Source organism: Lepisma saccharinum, chromosome 20 (genome assembly GCF_977018435.1).
Source record: "Lepisma saccharinum chromosome 20, izLepSacc3.1, whole genome shotgun sequence".
Classification (NCBI taxonomy): Eukaryota; Metazoa; Arthropoda; class Insecta; order Zygentoma; family Lepismatidae; genus Lepisma; species Lepisma saccharinum.
The window spans coordinates 5,340,206-5,364,699 of NC_139248.1; the positions used below are offsets into that span (position 1 = coordinate 5,340,206).

Below are 24,494 nucleotides of genomic sequence, written 5' to 3' on the forward strand. Positions count from 1 at the left end.
ACAAAGAGATGTTTTCAACTTTTTTACTGATTTTTTTTGCAGGGTATGTATTAATTTTTATTTATTTTGTTTTGTATCATATATACATTTACAAATTTTTAACTTAGTTTAGTATTTATTTAAATATTTTCAAAAACACTAAAGAAAAAGTACTTTTAGCTAAAATGTAAGCCACAGAATATATTATTATTATTATTATTATTATTATTATTATTATTATTATTATTAGGGTTTACTGAATTCCACTTTGCTATTTTTGGTTCTGTATTTCTATATGTATTTCTTTAGGTCAGGTTACGCCTGCTACGTAGGAAAGTTTGTTTATTTTAGAGTTTGCTGAGTATTTTGTTACTGTTGTACTAGGTAAAAGTTTTCTAAATATATCAGATAGGGCTCTGTATATTTTTGTTTTTGCTATTTTGGAGATGATGCGATCAGCACCACTCTTCATCTGCTTTTTTATTTTATGTACCCTAATATTATTTTGAGGCTTAGTGAATTCTAGAGCCTATTTATGCAGGAGAGAGGGCTTGAAAATTTTGATCTCAGATAACCCACAACTATTTGTCAGAGTATTTTAAAGGATATTTTATACTTATTATGGGCCACTAGAATATCTAAGCTTGCTTAATTTTAATGCCTGTAACGCTGTTATTGTATTTCTAGCTAAGGCTTACTGGATAAAGTACACGAAATGTTTAACATTTCGACTATTTGCCAAATTTTTTGTGTAACGAAAATTATTGTGTGTCTATAAAGACTGAAATTCTTTTACCGAGGGGTCCACAATTGGACGCTTACCAACATTGTTTCTTTTCTTTTTTAAATATAACCATTTATCAATATATTGACAATTCACAGGACAAGACGAAGTTCACACACGACTGACTATATGAACCATAGGTCCATTTGCTAAACTTTTTTCTATGCTAGAAGAATAATTTAGCCTTATAGCCTTTTTCAAGGTATTTTTGAAGTATTACTGGTGTTTGGGTGCATCAACATTTGGGTTATTTCCATTTGGTTTATTATACGAGGCTACAATCACTATCTGAACACTGAAATCCTCAGATTGAAACTAAAAGCTTAGGCTGTAACTAGGGATTTAGTATGTATATCGACAATTTATAGGACAACACGAACTTTACAAAGGATTGTAGGTGACGTAGGATCACACGCCAGAGCTTTGTTAACCTGCAAGAAGCATTTACAACTAATATTACGAGGAAATGAGGTTGATTTTTTACTGTTTCACAAGAATGCTATCTTTTATACACCCAATATTTGCTTTTTCAAGTAACTACTTGTACCAGAAGCACTTACAGGCCAACTCTAACTAGACTTTGACTTATTCTATATCAGGTGCTAAATTTATAAAGAACTATGATTGTGTATATTTCTGAGGAAGTACGCAAAAGCAGATTACCCGATTAAAGTATCTGAAAAACAGATTTTTCTATGTAAGTATATTTTTATTGACTGGATTATTTAACAGATCAAACAGGAAGACTGCAAAATTCATTAAATGTAGTTCTATAGTATAGGTGGTTTCAGAGATATAAAAAGAACAAATATAAGATTTCGCTTTTTTTGCTTCTGAGGCTAATCGCAACGCTAAGGGTAAATGGCCAGGAAATGTAACGGAGGAGAAACAGTCCCAAAAGTTATGGGCTGCATGTAAGTTAATACCACAGAGATATTACAGTAGGTGTAGGTTCTACCACCAGAACATTTCTATTATAATAATACTGGTTATGCTGTACTGTTAGCTAAAGATGCTGATATTTGAGAAACTTAAAAGGTTATTTGCAAAATTTTAGATAAATAATAATCTGTTAGACTGTAAACATATTTTATATCCATTCTGCAAAAGACCCGATGACAAAATTTAAAAATTGTTATCGCCCAGACAGGGACTCGAACCCTGGACAGATAGGTTAAAAGCCTAACGCTATACCAACTAAGCTATCTGGGCACAAGGTATTCTTTTCTTGAAAAGTTAGTTATGTTAAGAAATATATTGAAACATTTGAGAACACTTTTGGTCTGGTTCGACAGAGAAGGAGACAACATTTCCAAATTTTTACAGACTGGGTGTATTTTTCCACTATAGAGGCCTTCACTATATGTAATTCGAAACGCTAAAGTTCAGCTAGCTTCCAAAATTGAGGTAAAGATTTTGTTTGGCGAGATTAACAAGTTACAATTATATCCAGTTACGGACAAATAAAGCTAAAACTCTCAGATTTACTGTACTAGCCAAGTTTTAGTAACATTTTCTTCACTTTAGTACAAATACCAAAGAAATAGGTATGTTTTATTTATAATTTGACAAAATGTACTAGTATATAATTCACAAAGTTAGGTAAAAAAACAGTATTTTAAAAAAATATTGTTACTGCCTTCAAATTTTATGTTATTTAGCCACTAACAACTGGTTTACACTGTTTGACATCCTTTAAATAGGAAAAGAAGGAATTATTTGTTTAGTATTTATACTACTTTGTATTTATTTAAGAAAACAATTCTACAGTTTAACTTAATTTTTAACAAATTGTTACTAATTTATATATCAAAGTTATGTTATTTAGAGTGTATGAAGGCGTATAAAGTTAATATTTGTACTTATCAGTGCAACTAACAATTATATTTTACACACAAAAGATAATGTATACAGTTAAATCACTTGAATCAGAGAATAATATTTTACAGTAATTGATTCATTCAGCACTAGTCAGTACTTTTATGCATCAGAAAGTTTTCTTAATTTTCTATTATGCATGCTATTTTGTGCTATTCTTAAAATGTATTTCTAAGGCAAACTGGTTTAATTTTCTGCTTATAATGCAAAGTTGACAGTTTTCACACAGTGCATTGTACATTTGTTATATTCACTACTTACAATCCAAATATTATGCTTATTTAATGTATAACTAACTAACTCTCTAGCCTTTTTAAACCCGAAGGTTCATGGCTGCAGCAACACATGCCTTTCATCTGTTCCTGTCCTGAGCAAGATCTATATACTCCTTTCCATCCCTACCAATTTCCTTTAGGTCCATCTCTACATTATCCCTCCATTTTGTTTTGGTCTTCCTATTGGTCTTTTACCATCAGGTTTCCCAACAAGAATCCTGTATACTTTTTTTTCCTCTCCCATTTGTACCACATGATCTACACATCTAAGTCTTCTTGATTTAATCATTCTAATAATATCTGGACATGAATACAAATTATGTACTTCTAAATTATGTAACCTTCTCCACTCATCTGTCTCCTCATCTGTTTTAGGCCCAAATATTTTCCTAAGGATCTTATTTTCAAATACTTTCAATTTATGTTCCTTTTTCAATGTAAGGGACCAAGTTTATTTACTGTATTTAACTTTTATTTTTTGTAGTTAACAAAAATTAAAAGCTTATGCTGTAGTTATTATATCTTTTTCTATCAGCTTATCTTGAAATTAATATTATTAGGTATAGTGTTTGATTTATAACTATATTGCTTTTTTTATCAATTTATCTAAGAGTACACGCAGACAAACACATGTGTACACACTTTTATGTAAATAGATATGCCTTTTTTCAATATTTTAGTATGAAGATTGCACTTTAGCTATTTAAGCAAGGGTAGGAAAGGTAGGATTTCTGAGAATTTGTTGCAGGATTTTGTTGTCCAAGTATAGATGAGAACTGAGCTGGGACACTGTTTTGAACCTTTTCATGATAGTTTGCATGTGAACTGTATGCAAATTGAGCACTATTGACTGTGCATGCTTCTAAGTTTTGCTGTTATTTTACACCAAGTCTGTGAGACTGTAGTCAGTTTTCCCTTTTCAAGTAGTTTTTATTGATTGTATTTGTATATGTTTTGGGGACTTAGCAGTTTTATGTTATGAGGCAGTTTGTTGTAGAATATTTTTACATGATTGTTTTGAGATATTGAGTGTCTGCTGTTTTACTTGTAATTATTTTCCTTCTTGTGTTGTGTATTTGACTATATTTTGTCCAAGTTCGTAGTATTTAGAATAATTGTTATTGACTTGTAGATGTAGGGAGTAATAATCCTTTGCAAGATGCCCTATACTTTAGTCTGAATATTATTCTTGGTGTTCACTTTTGAAGCCTTAGTATTCTGGTAGTATTATTAATGTAGAGGTAAATTAGGCTGAAATGTAGGCATTTTTCTGATAAATTATACTCACTTAGTTGTTTCAGCAGGTAGAAGTTGCATGATGGTTTACTGCTGATGATGTTAATTTGCTCTTCTTATGTACTACGTATGATGTAGCTTACTTGAGTAACTGGAATTTTCTACTGAAAAAAGGATTGCTTGTCTATTTTATTCCTATGTTGTTGAGTTTGTCCATAAGCAAGCCATGTTTTTTACTCTATCCTATGCCTTGGAAGAATCTAGATATATTGTGTTTGCAGTTTTATGTTTCTCTAAGGTTTCAGCTATGTAGTTTCTTAAACTGTGCTATGGGTGTGACTACTGATTTCTCTTTCTGGATGCCATGTTGGTTTCTGTCTATTCCTCTTGCTGCTTGAATTTGACTCAGGTTGTTTGCTTTTACATAATATTCTTTTACATATAAAAATTCAAAGTACATTGTTAAAGTCAAAGTGTGTTAAAATCCAATTTTTCAAAGTTAAAGTTTTAAAAATACAATTTTCTAAAATTAAAAGTTATAATAGTATATTTTTGTTAGTAGAAGTTTTTATACTAGGCAAATTATTTTGTTGTTAATGTAAAATTTGTTAGTTAATGTAAAATTAAAGTAATTAAAAATCAATTTTTCAAAGTTAAAGTTTTAAAAATACAATTTTCTAAAATTAAAAGTTATAATAGTACATTTTTGTTAGTAGAAGTTTTTATACTAGAGTAAATATTTTTGTTGTTAAAGTAAAATATGTTAGTTAATGTAAAATTAAAGTAATTAAAATTCAAAAAATAAAAAATACTGAACAAATAAACAAATAAAGATCTAAGAAAAAAAGGCAAACAACCTGAGTCAAATTCAAGCAGCAAGAGGAATAGACAGAAACCAACATGGCATCCAGAAAGAGAAATCAGTAGTCACACCCATAGCACAGTTTAAGAAACTACATAGCTGAAACCTTAGAGAAACATAAAACTGCAAACACAATATATCTAGATTCTTCCAAGGCATAGGATAGAGTAAAAAACATGGCTTGCTTATGGACAAACTCAACAACATAGGAATAAAATAGACAAGCAATCCTTTTTTCAGTAGAAAATTCCAGTTACTCAAGTAAGCTACATCATACGTAGTACATAAGAAGAGCAAATTAACATCATCAGCAGTAAACCATCATGCAACTTCTACCTGCTGAAACAACTAAGTGAGTATAATTTATCAGAAAAATGCCTACATTTCAGCCTAATTTACCTCTACATTAATAATACTACCAGAATACTAAGGCTTCAAAAGTGAACACCAAGAATAATATTCAGACTAAAGTATAGGGCATCTTGCAAAGGATTATTACTCCCTACATCTACAAGTCAATAACAATTATTCTAAATACTACGAACTTGGACAAAATATAGTCAAATACACAACACAAGAAGGAAAATAATTACAAGTAAAACAGCAGACACTCAATATCTCAAAACAATCATGTAAAAATATTCTACAACAAACTGCCTCATAACATAAAACTGCTAAGTCCCCAAAACATATACAAATACAATCAATAAAAACTACTTGAAAAGGGAAAACTGACTACAGTCTCACAGACTTGGTGTAAAATAACAGCAAAACTTAGAAGCATGCACAGTCAATAGTGCTCAATTTGCATACAGTTCACATGCAAACTATCATGAAAAGGTTCAAAACAGTGTCCCAGCTCAGTTCTCATCTATACTTGGACAACAAAATCCTGCAACAAATTCTCAGAAATCCTACCTTTCCTACCCTTGCTTAAATAGCTAAAGTGCAATCTTCATACTAAAATATTGAAAAAAGGCATATCTATTTACATAAAAGTGTGTACACATGTGTTTGTCTGCGTGTACTCTTAGATAAATTGATAAAAAAGCAATATAGTTATAAATCAAACACTATACCTAATAATATTAATTTCAAGATAAGCTGATAGAAAAAGATATAATAACTACAGCATAAGCTTTTAATTTTTGTTAACTACAAAAAATAAAAGTTAAATACAGTAAATAAACTTGGTCCCTTACATTGAAAAAGGAACATAAATTGAAAGTATTTGAAAATAAGATCCTTAGGAAAATATTTGGGCCTAAAACAGATGAGGAGACAGATGAGTGGAGAAGGTTACATAATTTAGAAGTACATAATTTGTATTCATGTCCAGATATTATTAGAATGATTAAATCAAGAAGACTTAGATGTGTAGATCATGTGGTACAAATGGGAGAGGAAAAAAAAGTATACAGGATTCTTGTTGGGAAACCTGATGGTAAAAGACCAATAGGAAGACCAAAACAAAATGGAGGGATAATGTAGAGATGGACCTAAAGGAAATTGGTAGGGATGGAAAGGAGTATATAGATCTTGCTCAGGACAGGAACAGATGAAAGGCATGTGTTGCTGCAGCCATGAACCTTCGGGTTTAAAAAGGCTAGAGAGTTAGTTAGTTATACATTAAATAAGCATAATATTTGGATTGTAAGTAGTGAATATAACAAATGTACAATGCACTGTGTGAAAACTGTCAACTTTGCATTATAAGCAGAAAATTAAACCAGTTTGCCTTAGAAATACATTTTAAGAATAGCACAAAATAGCATGCATAATAGAAAATTAAGAAAACTTTCTGATGCATAAAAGTACTGACTAGTGCTGAATGAATCAATTACTGTAAAATATTATTCTCTGATTCAAGTGATTTAACTGTATACATTATCTTTTGTGTGTAAAATATAATTGTTAGTTGCACTGATAAGTACAAATATTAACTTTATACGCCTTCATACACTCTAAATAACATAACTTTGATATATAAATTAGTAACAATTTGTTAAAAATTAAGTTAAACTGTAGAATTGTTTTCTTAAATAAATACAAAGTAGTATAAATACTAAACAAATAATTCCTTCTTTTCCTATTTAAAGGATGTCAAACAGTGTAAACCAGTTGTTAGTGGCTAAATAACATAAAATTTGAAGGCAGTAACAATATTTTTTTAAAATACTGTTTTTTTACCTAACTTTGTGAATTATATACTAGTACATTTTGTCAAATTATAAATAAAACATACCTATTTCTTTGGTATTTGTACTAAAGTGAAGAAAATGTTACTAAAACTTGGCTAGTACAGTAAATCTGAGAGTTTTAGCTTTATTTGTCCGTAACTGGATATAATTGTAACTTGTTAATCTCGCCAAACAAAATCTTTACCTCAATTTTGGAAGCTAGCTGAACTTTAGCGTTTCGAATTACATATAGTGAAGGCCTCTATAGTGGAAAAATACACCCAGTCTGTAAAAATTTGGAAATGTTGTCTCCTTCTCTGTCGAACCAGACCAAAAGTGTTCTCAAATGTTTCAATATATTTCTTAACATAACTAACTTTTCAAGAAAAGAATACCTTGTGCCCAGATAGCTTAGTTGGTATAGCGTTAGGCTTTTAACCTATCTGTCCAGGGTTCGAGTCCCTGTCTGGGCGATAACAATTTTTAAATTTTGTCATCGGGTCTTTTGCAGAATGGATATAAAATATGTTTACAGTCTAACAGATTATTATTTATCTAAAATTTTGCAAATAACCTTTTAAGTTTCTCAAATATCAGCATCTTTAGCTAACAGTACAGCATAACCAGTATTATTATAATAGAAATGTTCTGGTGGTAGAACCTACACCTACTGTAATATCTCTGTGGTATTAACTTACATGCAGCCCATAACTTTTGGGACTGTTTCTCCTCCGTTACATTTCCTGGCCATTTACCCTTAGCGTTGCGATTAGCCTCAGAAGCAAAAAAAGCGAAATCTTATATTTGTTCTTTTTATATCTCTGAAACCACCTATACTATAGAACTACATTTAATGAATTTTGCAGTCTTCCTGTTTGATCTGTTAAATAATCCAGTCAATAAAAATATACTTACATAGAAAAATCTGTTTTTCAGATACTTTAATCGGGTAATCTGCTTTTGCGTACTTCCTCAGAAATATACACAATCATAGTTCTTTATAAATTTAGCACCTGATATAGAATAAGTCAAAGTCTAGTTAGAGTTGGCCTGTAAGTGCTTCTGGTACAAGTAGTTACTTGAAAAAGCAAATATTGGGTGTATAAAAGATAGCATTCTTGTGAAACAGTAAAAAATCAACCTCATTTCCTCGTAATATTAGTTGTAAATGCTTCTTGCAGGTTAACAAAGCTCTGGCGTGTGATCCTACGTCACCTACAATCCTTTGTAAAGTTCGTGTTGTCCTATAAATTGTCGATATACATACTAAATCCCTAGTTACAGCCTAAGCTTTTAGTTTCAATCTGAGGATTTCAGTGTTCAGATAGTGATTGTAGCCTCGTATAATAAACCAAATGGAAATAACCCAAATGTTGATGCACCCAAACACCAGTAATACTTCAAAAATACCTTGAAAAAGGCTATAAGGCTAAATTATTCTTCTAGCATAGAAAAAAGTTTAGCAAATGGACCTATGGTTCATATAGTCAGTCGTGTGTGAACTTCGTCTTGTCCTGTGAATTGTCAATATATTGATAAATGGTTATATTTAAAAAAGAAAAGAAACAATGTTGGTAAGCGTCCAATTGTGGACCCCTCGGTAAAAGAATTTCAGTCTTTATAGACACACAATAATTTTCGTTACACAAAAAATTTGGCAAATAGTCGAAATGTTAAACATTTCGTGTACTTTATCCAGTAAGCCTTAGCTAGAAATACAATAACAGCGTTACAGGCATTAAAATTAAGCAAGCTTAGATATTCTAGTGGCCCATAATAAGTATAAAATATCCTTTAAAATACTCTGACAAATAGTTGTGGGTTATCTGAGATCAAAATTTTCAAGCCCTCTCTCCTGCATAAATAGGCTCTAGAATTCACTAAGCCTCAAAATAATATTAGGGTACATAAAATAAAAAAGCAGATGAAGAGTGGTGCTGATCGCATCATCTCCAAAATAGCAAAAACAAAAATATACAGAGCCCTATCTGATATATTTAGAAAACTTTTACCTAGTACAACAGTAACAAAATACTCAGCAAACTCTAAAATAAACAAACTTTCCTACGTAGCAGGCGTAACCTGACCTAAAGAAATACATATAGAAATACAGAACCAAAAATAGCAAAGTGGAATTCAGTAAACCCTAATAATAATAATAATAATAATAATAATAATAATAATAATAATAATAATATATTCTGTGGCTTACATTTTAGCTAAAAGTACTTTTTCTTTAGTGTTTTTGAAAATATTTAAATAAATACTAAACTAAGTTAAAAATTTGTAAATGTATATATGATACAAAACAAAATAAATAAAAATTAATACATACCCTGCAAAAAAAATCAGTAAAAAAGTTGAAAACATCTCTTTGTGCATCCAAAATATAATAACAAATCCTTCCTGACTGGATTAAATTGTGTTATTTGAGTAATATTAAGCCTAAACTTGTGAAATAAACAAATAGAAGTTGAGAACACACACTTAGTGTGTCGAAAATGTAACTACAAGTCTTTCCTGAACAGATTGAATTGTGTTATTTTGGTAATAATAAGCCTAGACTTGTGAAATAAACAGATAGCAGTTGAGAACTAAAAGTCTTTCCTGAACAGATTGAATTGTATTATTTTGGTAATAATAAGCCTAAACTTGTGAAATAAACAGATAGAAGTTGAAAAAACACACTTTGTGTGTCGAAAATATAACTAAAAGTCTTTCCTGAATAGTATAAATAGTGTTATTTTGGTAAAAATAAGCCTAAACTTGTGAAATAAACAGATAGAAGTTGAAAAAACACACTTTGTGTGTCGAAAATATAACTAAAAGTCTTTCCTGAATAGTATAAATAGTGTTATTTTGGTAAAAATAGGTATAAAATTGTAAAATAATAAGTTAAAAGTTGAAAAAAATGTCTTTGTGAATCCAAAATTTAATGAAAAAATGTTGCCTGAATAGTACAAATAGTGTTACTTTGGTAAAAAATTAATATAAAGTTGTAAAATAATAAATTAAAAGTTGAAAAAATGTCTTTGTGAGTCCAAAATTTAATAAAAAATGTTGCCTGAATAGTACAAATAGTGTTATTTTGGTAAAAAAATTAATATAAAGTTGTAAAATAATAAGTTAAAAGTTGAAAAAATGTCTGTGAATCCAAAATTTAATGAAAAAATGTTGCCTGGATAGTATAAATAGTGTTATTTTGGTAACAATTAACATAAAGTTGTAAAATAATAAATTAAAAGTTGAAAAAATGTCTTTGTGAATCCAAAATTAATGAAAAAATGTTGCCTGAATAGTATAAATAGTGTTATTTTGGTAAAAATACATAAAAACTTGTAAAAGATTTGACATAAAGTCAAAGTTTGGTAAAAAAAATAAACTCAATGTTATGTTAAATAGCACACAGTAACATAAATTTACTACCTAAATCAATAATCAAAGGGTCCTAGGTTCGTTACCCCGTGATAAAAGCAAATAGTGAAAACTGTAGGCCCAGTCCCTGATAGGTCTCCCTTCTTCCTAGTACATATAATAAACCCCTACGCTTCGTTCTCCTTGTTCAAAGTAAAGTTCTCGCTCCAATCTAATTGGGTATCCAAAAACCTCGCTAAAGCGTCCTGTGCCTTAGGGCAAGCCTGAGCGGAATATTAATTGGCGGCGGAAACCGGTTCTACAAGCGACGCATAGCTTCAGAGATTTGACCATTGCTGCGCATTCCCAGAAATCCTTTGTTGTCTGGATCAAACCCTTCCCATGCCCTACAGCGTTGCATACCTTTCCCCTGTTCTTGCGTTATAGTTGACCTTGGAAAAACCGGTTCTGAAAATCTACCGACGCGTTCTCTGATTGGTCAATCAGGATCTTTCTTTGTTCTGACGTTGTGACGTCATTTGACCTTGAACGCACACTCCACAAATTCCTTTCTTCTCTACCCTCAGCGCGGAGTTCACCGTCTCCTGTCTAGCGTGTGAAACCACCGTCTTTCATACCATAATAACATACATTATTACATAGTACTAATTAATAATATTACATATCTCGGGTTCGAGTACCGGGACCGTCCCCAATCGTAATTGGACCTGTACCTACACCCATTACCACCTTTCATAGCTGTTCATAAACCATAAACTCTTATTTTCAATACTATAAACATTAATATTATCGATTGATACGTTACATACTTTGCAGTAATGAATATAAAACCATATGCATAGCGTTTAGTACCTCTAATTACCTTTTATATACATATTTTTCATAAAATAAATAAATATATATTCATATAAAGTTATAAACATGCAAATACATAAATGTAAAGTACTCTAAGTACGTGAAAATGAATTCTAAGTACATGCGAATTAATTAAAACCCGTGCAAATTAGTTATAAGTACATGCAAATGAATTGCGAATATTAAATAGCGACAGACGTTAGCGTACATCTCTACTACTCAAGTAATTTGCTAGAGAACGAAGTGAGATAGAGCAATTACACAGGAAACAAACCCGCCGTTGTTGCTTGAAACTTTCGTCGGCTTGAAAATACTTTATTTTTTAAAGAGAATAAGTTAGAGTATTCGGGGGGAAACTCTCCCCCCATACCCACCGTGGACACGCCCATGTTTCGGATTTTGTTCCATGAGATCTCGCATAGCTTCCCCTTGTACGGTAGCCAACTTGGTAGTCAGGTTTCGTACCTTGCCACCATGGCGCCACGTACGTTCAGTCGATGTCGACAAGAACTCTGCAACCAAAGAAAGGTTGCTTCAGTACTGTGTTCTTTTCTTATTCATCGCTTTAGAAGAAACAAATTTGAGAATGCCATTTTAAAATTTTAATAATTTATGTTTACCTATTTTTCATGATAGTAATGCAATCATGTTTCTTTCTTGCAGGTTAGTACCAGTATTCTAGTTTCTGGAAATGACGCAAGATTGCAGTAACGGTTGTCACAGGTTCGTTTCATTTATTCTTGTATTGTAGTTGGCTGACACCTAGAAAATATTTGCCCTACCCTGTTCATTTTTTCTGGTGCCCTCTCTGGCGCCCCTGTGTCGTCAATTTCTTCTCAACTTGAGGATCTAATTAGGTAACTGTTCTGAATGTTTAATGATTTTTCGAAAGCTTTATAGGAGTATAATGAAGTGCTTTAGAATACTGGCTACTGTTGTGGAAGTAACTTTGTAGCTTTGCGAAACTAATTATCAGAGTTAAAAGCTTCAATAAGTATTAGTTATCGCAGAAATTGTGATTTGAAATGTAGCTTGAGTTAGCATTCGTTCTTGGTTTGCGGTCGATTGGGAAACTAGTTTTTTGGGATTTTTATGAGATGCTCGGAAAGAGTTTCGTGCTCGAGACCATAATATTACGTAATCAGGTATTTACACCATTTAGGGACGTCATTTTAATGCTAAGAGCCCTGAACTCAAACCACCTAACCTACCAACGATAGCGTTTCACGACGTCGCACCCCATGTTCGTGAAGCAGATGGCAGCAGCAGTCTGTATCCGAGACTACAGTAAACGAACGCCTGCTAGCAAACAAAGAATCATGTATGAGTACGTGGAAGGAAAACAATCATTATCCAGAAAACGCGCGGTAAGTAATCGAAAGATGAAAAAACATCCCCTTGCAGCATCATAAATTTGGAATTAAACAATCGGAACTTGAGCCCCGAATCAGGTAAAAACTATATTTGGTGAACGTAAAGACATAGCTTTCACATGCGACTCCCATATTTCATCATCCCGCTGTACATTAACGGAAGTTCAACTTGGGCAGTCGCGGTACCAACATTCCAACCCCGCCCTTTCATTTCCTATTGAGGTCAACAGCGAACTATCTTCTGGCAGTTTTTGCTCGTGACCTTTACGCCATAAACTCCGTCGTGAGTCCAAGGTGGCAGCACACGTGTAGAGACTCGCTAATGAACAAATCAAGTACAAGTTCGCAGTCTCGGCGTTAGTGGAGGCCTCTGGTGTCGGGCTCGAAGCTTCCACTTCCTCCCATCAACCTTTCGTGCTGATGGGACCAGTTGGACATTAAAAGAAAGTTGTCTGTGCGTTGAAATCGAAGCCGCAGTCCATAAAATTCGATCTCCTTCACATTTTTTTAGGTTGTTACCTTCGTGCACGACGCTGCGGTGCCAAGTTTAGTCTCGAATGTTCTTTCAAGAAGCAGAAGCACCAACTGTGGAAATTGTTCAACGTTCCCGTAACTAGCGCCATCTGCAGGAGAGATAATCAAAAGTGTGTCTTCTCCGTAGAGGGACATGTATCTTGCACAAAATCTAATGTTATTGTCAGGTACTTGAATTGTGAATTAGTTTTACATTACTGTCTCTTTAGTGTAAATGAGATGATAAGGATGAATGATGATTACATGAAATTGATACACGAGTCGGGACTCAAACTTGGGGCTTTAGAATAAGTAAATCAAGAAGACTTAGGTGGGCAGGCCATGTGGCACGAATGGGAGAGGAAAGAAGAGTTCACAGGATTCTTGTTGGGAAACCTGATGGTAAGAGACCTGTAAGAAGGCCAAGACGAAGATGAAAGGATAACGTTGAGATGGACCTAAAGGAAATCGATAAGGATGGAAAAGATTGGATTGATCTTGCCTAGGATAGGGATAGATGGAAGGTTTGTGTAGCTGCAGCCATGAACCTCCGGGTTTAAGAAGGCTAAGGAGTTAGTTAGTTAGATTGTTAGCTGATAGTTAATTTATTAACCTGAAGGTTGATCATTGACTGCAAGTGAGTTCATAACTATTGTTGGATCTTGGTTGGAATGTAAACAAACTGTTGTTGCATTTGCTCTTTAACCGCGATATGGACACTAATGGGCGTTGATCCGCCACTGAAACGTCGAGGAAACTGTCTCTTCCAACACAAAAAGTGTCTTGAGCAGGAATTTGTACCGGAGGGCAACAAGCTCCCTCCCCCCTTCAAAAAAACACTGTTTCAGTTTGATGTCATCGTGTGTCTGACAATTGAACTTGCAATTAATAGCCCTATATAATTAACGCAAATTAAAGTGACTGAGATAAAATTAGGCGTGTAAAATATATAATTTTATAATAACATTGAGTTTGTATGGGGGGTGTGCAACGCTCCCCCTCTCCTGCCTCTCCGGACGCCATTGTTTCTGATTAACTAAAATTGCATCTCTCTCCCACTGCTATGCCTCGCCCCATTTGGCCCAGTATTCCTAAAAATTAACTTCAAAGGCAGGAAAAGATGTCAAAATGAGGCCTGACTACTAAAAGAGAAGTCCTGGATACGCCACTGTGCATTGTATTGTATTTAGGAAAGGGATGGAATTTAAGATGGTGAAGTTGTGGTGACGCCAAAAAGGTTATGAAGCACAGTTCTTCATCAACATGTTCTCGTTTACAAATATAAAGTGAAGCCAACTGTGCAAATCTGTTTTAATTTTTTGAAGCGAGAAATAATGCCATTGATTCTCAATGATCAGTCAAATGTACAAGACAGACAAACTGAAGTACAAAACAGTAATACTTGTCTAAGAGCTTTTATAAGTTTTTAAGATGGATCATATTGCGAGTTCATACAGTACACACACCTACAATTTGCTTTACGAAACTTTAGTGCATTTACCTATAAATAATGTCATTTCATAACATTATGTACTCACTTCCTGTATCAAGAAAGGGTGTAGTATGATTATGCAACTTACGCACTTCTTGTCAGCACACACAACCAGTTTTGCTGCCATCTGAATGTCTTAATATCAAGAAAAGAATTGCCCTTACAACGTACAGGAATAGAAAGCAAATTCCATAAATATTTATCATAAAATTTTTACACTATGGTTTATATTTTCGTAACTTTGTAATAGTGGCAGCTGTTTCCTTGAATCCATGAATGCAACTCTTAATTGTTACTTCTGTTTTAACTTCAGTGCAGTGTCCTCGTGAAATGCGTTGTGCATTTTGGATAAGATTTTTGAACCAGGTTCAGGGTCAAACACAACCGGTAGATGGCGGCTTATAAATTGGTCAAAAGATTTGGCATTGAAAGCAGTACAGAGGAAACTTAGAAGCATTAAACAAAGCAAGGAAGATTACTTCCTTTCCTGAAATTAAAAATGTCCAACGCTCATCTGCCAGGGTTTGCAAATTTATCGTGTTTCTTATTTCAGTCAAGACTCTCGTTGTTCCGTTTTTACGCAGAATTGGATATATTCATGTACGGAGTATTAAAGAATATTGTAGTGGGATCCACTAGTATTGCACGGCAAATTGTCCACGACTATTTTCATCAATTTTTCTCTTACATCCTATATGTTTTTAAATGATGGATTTTATGTATGCTGGTACAGAAGTTGTCAACAGCTTGTTTTGAGATTTCCTTTAATTTTTGAAGCTCTTATTGGGTCAAATAAAGCGCACGAACATGGTGATGGACAATTTGCACGGTAATACTCATGGATCCCACTGTATAAGTTAGTATAGAGTGGTTGGTATAGAGAGCCTACTGCCGATTGTTGAATTAAGTCGCTGGTTATCGATGCAAATATTAAGAGGAACAATTCCCTAAACCAAAATTTGGGTTAACTTTGAAACAAGAAAGTACATAGTCCAGTTACAACGCGAATTTTAATGGTTTGCAAGTTTTTTACGCCCAAAGATTAAAAGGACGAAGGGGCTAAGGACCCAACTTCACCCCATCATGGAGCCACAGACTTAGTGGCCGTCCCCCGAATATAGTAAGTTTATTTATAAGTTGTTACTTAATCTATAGAGTAACTTGTTACTGGAAATATGTAAGGCCTTACATCTTACGTGTAGTGTTCTTATGATGACGAGTGGCGGATTTGCGACTTCCTCTCTTGGTGGGGGAAATTATCGTTGTCTAAGTTTGACAAGACGTGGTGACGTGCCTGCTCATTTGGAGAACTTCCGTTACCTTTTAGAGGTGTACAGTGGGATCCATGAGTATTACTGTGCAAATTGTCCATGACTATTTGCATTAATCTTTCTCTTATATCCTATATGTTTTTAAGCGATGGATTTTATGTATGTTGGTGCAGAAGTTGTCAACAGCTTGTTTTGAGTTTTCTTTTAATTCTTGAAGATGTTATTGGGTCAAATAAAGTGCAGGAACATGGTGATGAACAATTTGCACGGTGATACTCATGGCTCCCACTGTACAATCTTAAGAATGATATTACAAGCCACAGGAGCAGCGAATTTTAAATAAATGAGGAAAGATGGCAGCACAAGACTTTCATTAACTTCCAAGTGAAACAATTGAAAATGTCGGATAAAAGCTATTAAAAGAAAAGAAGCTACTTCACCATTTTACACTATGGTATACTCGAGCAAAGAATGTAAGATAAATAAGGAACTAAGGAGTAATATTAAATTGCGTATAAGTGAGAGTGTGCATATTATAATTAGCGCTGGGCTTTGAAATAGCTACTGTTGTGAGAAAATTTGTGTGAAGCACTTACCTGTTCAGTCATGTTATTTTTGCAGTGACATATTTTGTAGTCATTTTGTTCCGTTATTGATATTTTTTTAATTAACTGTATAATTAATTTCTGTCTCATACGATGCTATGAAGATATAGTGGAAACCAGTTTATTATTTTGAATTTTTGTAACAGTAGTATTATCCAATAGTTAAAAAAAACTGTTCTAAAGCAAAAATTTATCCCTAATCCCCTGGTCCCTCGAATCCCGGCCTCGGCATGGATGTTTGTGCGTGTCCATTCATCAATTTCATCATGTCATCACTCATCCCCATCTTCGAAAATTAGCCTAAAGTGGCACAAGAAACGAAGTAAAATAAAGCAAATCAATCAATCATGAACCTAATGCCCTGGTCTGTCTATCTATATTGAAGATAATATCGAAATATACATTTAAAGACAGTTGAAACGCTTTTCGTAAAGTGACAGTTAAATTTTAACTGTAGATTATCGTGGCGTTAACTTGTATGATCGTAAAGAACATCGTTTGTACTACGTATAAGTGCTTATCACAAGCAATAACCTAGTGAGCGACATTTATGATATCAAAGACAACTTCATCATATCAGCCTGTTATTTCTTACTTATGACAATCACATGCCACATTCTACACGCAGAGTCGGTTATTACACGATTTAAAGCCACATGCATGTTATTAAGCCCACGTTTGACAATAAACTAAACCAACAATGCTGCTCTTTGAAACCACATGCCTCGGCTACACTGATTATGACGCGGTCAGAATACCGATGCCTATTTCAGCAGCTTGAAGGGTAATTTATCTTGTTTTCTGAGATTGCATTACGCCTGCGACGACAATAATAGCCCGTGTCACTTTGTATGTAATGTCTTTATCGTTTCTTAATCAGCCGTTTCGTGTAGCTTCCACTGGAATAAAGTTGTTGTGAGGTTATTTCGGGTACTGTTCTGCAAAGTTTATTTGTATTAAATAGCCCCGTGCACTTTTTACACTCACTAGTCTAGTTGGTTACAAAGTGCAACACTGTGTCGTCTTCAGTGGTTCCCAAAGTGTGCCCCGCGCCACCCTGTGGCACCGTTGCTAGCGTGCAGGGGCGGAGCGAAATGTTCCAGTATTTTCACTGAAATTACACTTGTTAGTCTACACATGGTTTTAGTACTTTTTACATGTAAAATGTTTGTGAATTTGAAATAGGTGTTATTGTTTGTTCTTTAGACGAAGCAATTCCTTTAACAGTTTTGTTAGCATAAATGCTATGCAAATGCTTCCAAAAATCTCATAGCAGATAGTACTTTACGCGCAAGTATTTCGTGTAACTTTTTGGCTAGCTTTTGCGATTACAATGTATAATACATACAGCACGAAAGGCACGTCGAGTTACACCATATATGGCGAGTGAGCGGTGTTTACATTTGAAACAACTAAAATATTCTTCCATATGTGTACAGTAAACGTTTTAAAGTGTATATTTAATCAGCGCTATTCTACTCTACCTAAAACCATTTAATACGAAGCGATATTCCTCTCTGTTGAATAGTTATCGTCTTTTAAAAGCGTGAAGTGAGACATTGTTAAATCTCACGCGGCCACCATTACAACTGCGCTCGTGACCTAGAGATCGCTTCTGATTGGTTACGCTACGAAAAATGCTACGGACCGAGCCTATCCTTGAGAAATGCCATGAAATATGCCATGGCATCTGAAATGCCATAAGATTTTTCACTTAGACGGTAGCTTCTTGGTCATGGCACAAATGTTAAGAAAAATGCTTTCGTCTAAAGCGAGCTTTAGGTAGGCCTACATTCTGACTTGGGCGCCGCGGAAAATTCTTGAAACACTAAGGGCACCGTGAAACGAAAAAGTTTGGGAACCACTCGTCTGGTTCGTTGATATGTTGTAACGCAGTGATGTCTGCACCGTTTGCACTAAATTATGGAGCCGTGTACAGTGTGGTGTAAGGTCACGTGATACGTGCTAACCAATCAAATCAATGTCGAAAGCAGCAGGCACGCATTTGTTCAATATTCTGTGCTGGGTTTACTTGGTTGAACACAATTTCCTTGTACCAGCCTAAAGTCGAGATCCACCTAGCACTACATCTAGTCTCAAAAGTGCAGCAGACTAGACAGGACTAGTGTATTTATGTTTGTAGAGAGTACATAGTAAAAAATGGCCGTGAGCATTTATTATCACAGCGGAAACACGAGCGAGAGAGACCATATTTTCAAGTGGTTGCCAGCTAGGGCTGCAAGTAGCTCGCGGCTCGATAGAATTGACACCAAGGCCAGACAGGTACCGCGATGCGACCCAGCGGTTGAGAAACTAGTCTAACCTAACCACCACAATTATTTACTACCCCAGAAGAAAGCTACCAGCCAATGACGTATTTAGGAGAAGGAGTCCAGGGGGTCTGGACCCCCTGCCCCGAAAGATTTATCAAGTACTAAAATTAAATAATGAAAATATACTCGTTTAGCATTTGTTGTATAATTTCCTCTGATCTTATTTTAAGACAAAGATTATATTAAGATCATACGGCTTTGAGGAACAGGAAGGACGTATTTAGCGGGTGTCCAGGGGTCCGGACCCCCTAAAGACTTACCAAGTACTAAAATTAAGTAATGAAAATATTAGCATTTGTTGCACAATCGATGGTTATTAATTTCCTCTGAACTTTTTTTTAATCGGAAACTTACTTTTCTTCAACTACATGTGACATCATTTTTTTGTTCGATAAATATTCAATTATTCATCTATTTGACTTAATTTCATTGCCAGAGCACTTGTTTTTTTTTTATAAATTATTCCGATCTTAAGTAAAGGTAAGCTACGTAATGAATATGCGCTGTTATATCTCTATTTTTATAGCTACAGTCTTTTTACCTAATCGTGTAAATATAATATTAATTTATGTTTTGTAATTAGTATTAATTTGATTTAATATAATGATTTTAATTTAAAAATTATTATTATTATTTCTTAGACACTTGGTTCGGACCCCCCCCGAAACTTATGTCTAGAAACGTGCCTGCTACCAGCCAATGAGAATGCTTGAAAAGGTTATAGCAGCAATCACTACCTAAAGGAAAAAGAGGTGCACAGGAAGAGAAAAAGAGTGATGTATAGTGAGAGGGAGAAGGAGACATATAGAAGGAAAGAGAGGAAGAAAAAGTGAGATAGAGAGAGAGAAAAGCAGAGAGGAAGGAAGAGAACGCAAGGAGGAAAGGACAGAGATAGAGAGAGAAAGTAGACACAAAGAGAGAGGGAGATAGAAGGAAAACGATAAAAAAGAGATGGAGAGAGAAGGAATACAAGATAAAGAGAGGGAGGGAGAGAGAAAGAATACAGATAAAGAGAGGGAGGGAGAGAGAAAGAGAAGGAAAACGAGAAAAATTGAGAAGAAAAGCGAGAGAGAAGGAAAACGAGAAACAAAAGAGGGAGAGAGAAAGCAAAGTAGATAAAGAGAGAGAAGAAAAACGATTGATTGATTGATTTGGTGTTTTAAGCCCACTTTATGCACAGGTAGGCTAATCGGGACTGGGCCTGCAGTTTAAAGTGGGATCTGAACCACTATGTGCATCCACCGGGTATCGAACCCTAGACCTGTTGATTACAAGGCAACGACGCTACCACTGCGCCATCGGTGAGGCCCAGAAGAAAAGGAGAGAGGGGGAGAGAAGGAAAACGAGAAAAAGAAAGGAGAGAGAAAGAAAAGAAAAAAGAGAGGGGGAGAGAAGGAACACCAGAAAAAGAGAGAGAGAAGGAAAACGAGAAAAAAAGAGATGGGGAGAGAAGGAATACAAGATAAAGAGAGAGAGGGAGAGAGAAAGAGAAGGAAAACGAGAAAAAGAGAGAAGAAAAACGAGAAAAGAGAAAGAAAAGAAAAAAGAGAGGGGGAGAGAAGGAACACCAGAAAAAGAGAGAGAGAAAGAAAACGAAAAAGAGAGAGGGGAGAGAAGTAAAAAGGAGAAAAAGATGAGAGCGGTTGAGAAACGTGTTTAATATTGTGTTGATTAAAATAAAGTAAATGATCATCCAAGCAACGTGGACATCTTGTCATTTGTTGTAATGATATAAATGTATGATATATAAGTGAAACACATGTAAGTTTACATTGTATATTTTATTACAAATAATGCTTATTAGTTATCTAATATGTTTGCAAGAAAACTCCTGGCAGATAGTAATTGCAACTTCGTTACTACTTACTTACTTTTTACAATGAGTAACTGTGAAGGGCGCCCGTATGACTTTTTCTAAGAGGGAGAAGGCAGAGTAAGATTTCATATTTTGCCCTTCCCTCATAAAAACTTTGAATAATAACCTACCTACTAACTCTCTAGTCTTCTTAAACCCGAAGGTTTATGGCTGCAGCAACACATGCGATCCATCTGTCCCTATCTTGAGCAAGATCTATATACTATTTTCCATCCCTACCGATTTCCTTTAGGTCCATCTCAACGTTATTCCTCCATCTTCTTGTTAGCCTTCCTGCTGGTTTCTTACCATCAGGCTTCCCAACAAGAATCCTGTTAAACTCCTCTTTCCTCTCCCATTCGTGCCACATGGCCTGCCCACCTAAGTCTTCTTGATTTAATCATTCTAATAAGATCTGGACATGAATACATACTATGCAGTTCTAAATTATGCAACCTTCTCCACTCACCTGTCTCCTTTCAATAATAATAATAATAATTCTTATTAATATTACTTTAAAATTATAATTGAATTGAAAATGACCTGGTGTGAAATATGAAAGTCAGATCTCGACTTTTTGTAATCTTGTGCAGCCGAGAAATTTGAAAGGCTCTTGTTTAAAAGTGGTTAATTCTTTTTTTATATTCTGCACTAAATTTGCTGAAATTTCTTGAAATTAACAGTCTTTTATTCCAGAATTGCAGAAACAACAACTTGAAGGGGAAATAATGCGTTCAATTTGAGATTTTTATCGCATCCTGAAATTTCGAAAATTTCCCGTCAAGAATTTTTTTCCGATCTGATTGGGAAATGGAGATTATTTTCAAATTAATAATGTTTCGTTCCCAATTCCGTCCCCACCAAAATTTTCCCGTCCTGCACACCTTTAGTTAAGGCAGTCAACATCATTCTAATGTCTTGTGAAAAAGTTCCTTCGTTATTTTGCTGGACATAGCAGCTAATTGCTGTAACGGTATAATAAATTTGTAATAAAATTTTGCTATAATTTCGTTATTTCAATTATGTGAACTTTTTTTTTTTTCAGAAATCTCGGGGAGAAGGGGCATCCTTGGTAACTGTTACTCAGTTATTTTTTTTAAAAGCGAATTTCCGTTTACTGATATCAATCCATCTTGTGACGTATCGTAATCCTACATCAAGGCATGCAGGAAACCTCCATAACACTCCCAGCGGGGAGATAATTTATTGAGAAAAGAGCAAAGCAATTTCTGTTCATCTCACACATTGGACATTTGCCAGTTCGTGGCACGTTCTAAGAAGATGCTGGGAATTCCAGCACCGGAATCGTGTACTTGGATTTTGAAATATATCAAGGTTGTGAACTAGAGTTAATTTAGATGATGTATAATAATGGAACAGACACAACAGGGAACTTTGGGTTCCGAACATCCGTGCTATAGAATTGTATATCCAGTGGCGTCGTGAGAGGTTTTCGTTTTGGGATCAATTTGTGGTGGTCATGGCTGATACGATTCTGTTTTTATTCTGTTCTCATCTTGTTACATTATTTCATTTTATCTTGCTTTCTCACATTTTCTCTCTCTCCTCACTGTTGCGCTCTCACTATCTTTCTCACTTTCATTATATTCCTGGATTTTTTCCTATATATATATATATATATATATATATCCCTCTCCGTTTCTATCTTAATGTCTCTTTCACGCTTTCTCTCTGCCTCTTTATCTCTATTCTTCTTCTTTAGGTACCCCTCTTTTCTCTCTTCTCACCTTCTAGATCTTTCTTATTTTTGTCCTTCTTGCTCTCCTCTCTTCCTCTCTCTTTTTCTCGGTTTCCTTCTATCTCTTTCTATCTCCCTCTCTTTTCCTCGTTTTCCTTCTCTCTTTTTCTTGTTTTCCTTCTCTCTCTCTTCCCTCTCTCTTTCTCGTGTCCCCTCTCTCTTTTTCTCGTTCATTCTCTCTCCCACTATTTTTCTCTTTTCCATCTATCTCCCTCTCTTTTTCTTGTTTTCCTTCTCTCTCTCCCTCCCTTTTCTCGTGTTTCATCTCTCTTTCTCTCTCTTTTTCTCCTTTTCGTTCTCTCTCCCTTCGCTCTCTTTTTCTCGTTCATTCTCTCTCCCACTATTTTTCTCTTTTTCATCTATCTCCCTCTCTGTTTCTTGTTTTCCATCTCTCTCCCTCTCTCTTTTTCCATTTTCCTTCTTTCTCCCTCTCTCTCTTTTCTCATTTTCCATCTCTCTCCCTCTCTTTTTCTTGTTATTCTTCTCTCTCGCACTCTGTTTCTCGCTTTCCTTCTCTCTCCCTCTTTTTTCTTGTTTTTCTTCTCTCTTCCACTCTCTTTCTCGCTTTCCTTCTCTCTCCCTCTCTCTTTTTGTCTACTTTCTCTCTCTGTCTCTGTTCTTTCCTCTCTGTCCTTTCCTTCTCTGTCCGTTCTCTTCCTTCCTCTGCTTTTCTCTCTCTCTATCTCACTTTTTTCCTCTGTTTCCTTCTATATGTCTCCTTCTCCCTCTCACTATACATCTCTCTTTTCCCTTTATTTATCTGTACGTCTTTCTTTCTCTTCCTGTGCGCCTCTTTTTTCTTTACGTAGTGATTGCTGCTACAACCTTTTCAAGCATTCTCATTGGCTGGTAGCTTTCTTGGGTAGTAAATAATCTGTGGTGGTTAGGTTAGCATAGTTGGGTTTGGTTCTCTTAGAAGAAGAAGAAGAAGAAGACGAAAATGGTTGTAGCAGCAATACCGCCCTTTCCTATCTCTCTCTCTCTCTCTCTCTCTCTCGTCTATAGACAATTACCAACAGGCCCGTAACAAAGGGTAGGCTAGATGGACTGAAGCCTAGGGTGCCTTTCAAAGCTGAAAGATAACAAAGTCAGCAGGAGCGTATATTCTAGGCTACCTAGGCTACTGCGAAGCCTGAAGCCTAGAGAGTAAAGCGCACAATAAGAATCGATTAGAAATTATGAATATATTTACTCATTTCAATAATAAAATAATGGCGATTCTGAAGTTGGCAACCTGAATTGTTAAGAGTTGGCAACCTGCATTCTCTTCCTCCATAGCCTAGGACCACATGTAATAGTGAGCTAGTTGATGATTTGGACTCAGCATATGCCACTGAAAGTCAGAATATGCGACGGAGAAATTTACACTTGGTAAAGGTAAACCTACTAGGAGAAGGAAAACATGCAAGGTGTTACTCGACCCTTGTTCCTATTTAAAGATATTATTCAAACCACTGAGACGTAGCTGAAATATTCTTCAATATGCTAAACGTGTTTTGAAATCAGAAAAAAACTTTTTTCTAATGAGTTTTTCGTTTCAACATTTGTAGGATATCAATATCATAAACCATGGCTTGGCATAAGAAGACAAACAAACCACTATCCTGCCTAGGGCGCCAAAATATACAGCCACGGCGCTGATGGTCATGCAACATCTTCATTGGTGATTGAGAATTTCCCAGATTTCTGCGGACAGAGGGTGCGCTAAACCAGTTTCTGTAAGAGTGGATTCTGCACATGGTGTATGACGGAAAATCCTGCAACAGCTCAAGGAATTTATTCTTCAAGTAAGCATTCTTTTGTGCATCACAGTTCCTTAAATACCTGCTTACATACACTGAAAGGCTGTTCATATATTGAGTTACGTGT

General features: G+C 34.8%; 1 long non-coding RNA gene across 1 annotated transcript in view; it reads left to right on the plus strand.

Annotated features, from left to right (window-relative positions):
- LOC146003287 (uncharacterized) overlaps nt 1-24,396 on the plus strand; it is a 64,559-nt gene extending 40,163 nt beyond the window's left edge. Inside the window, exons 2-3 of the long non-coding RNA XR_014443815.1 lie at nt 12,088-12,147; nt 24,176-24,396. This is a non-coding gene — a long non-coding RNA (uncharacterized LOC146003287). The remainder of the gene's footprint in view (nt 1-12,087; nt 12,148-24,175) is intronic.
- Nucleotides 24,397-24,494: the final 98 nt, after the last annotated feature.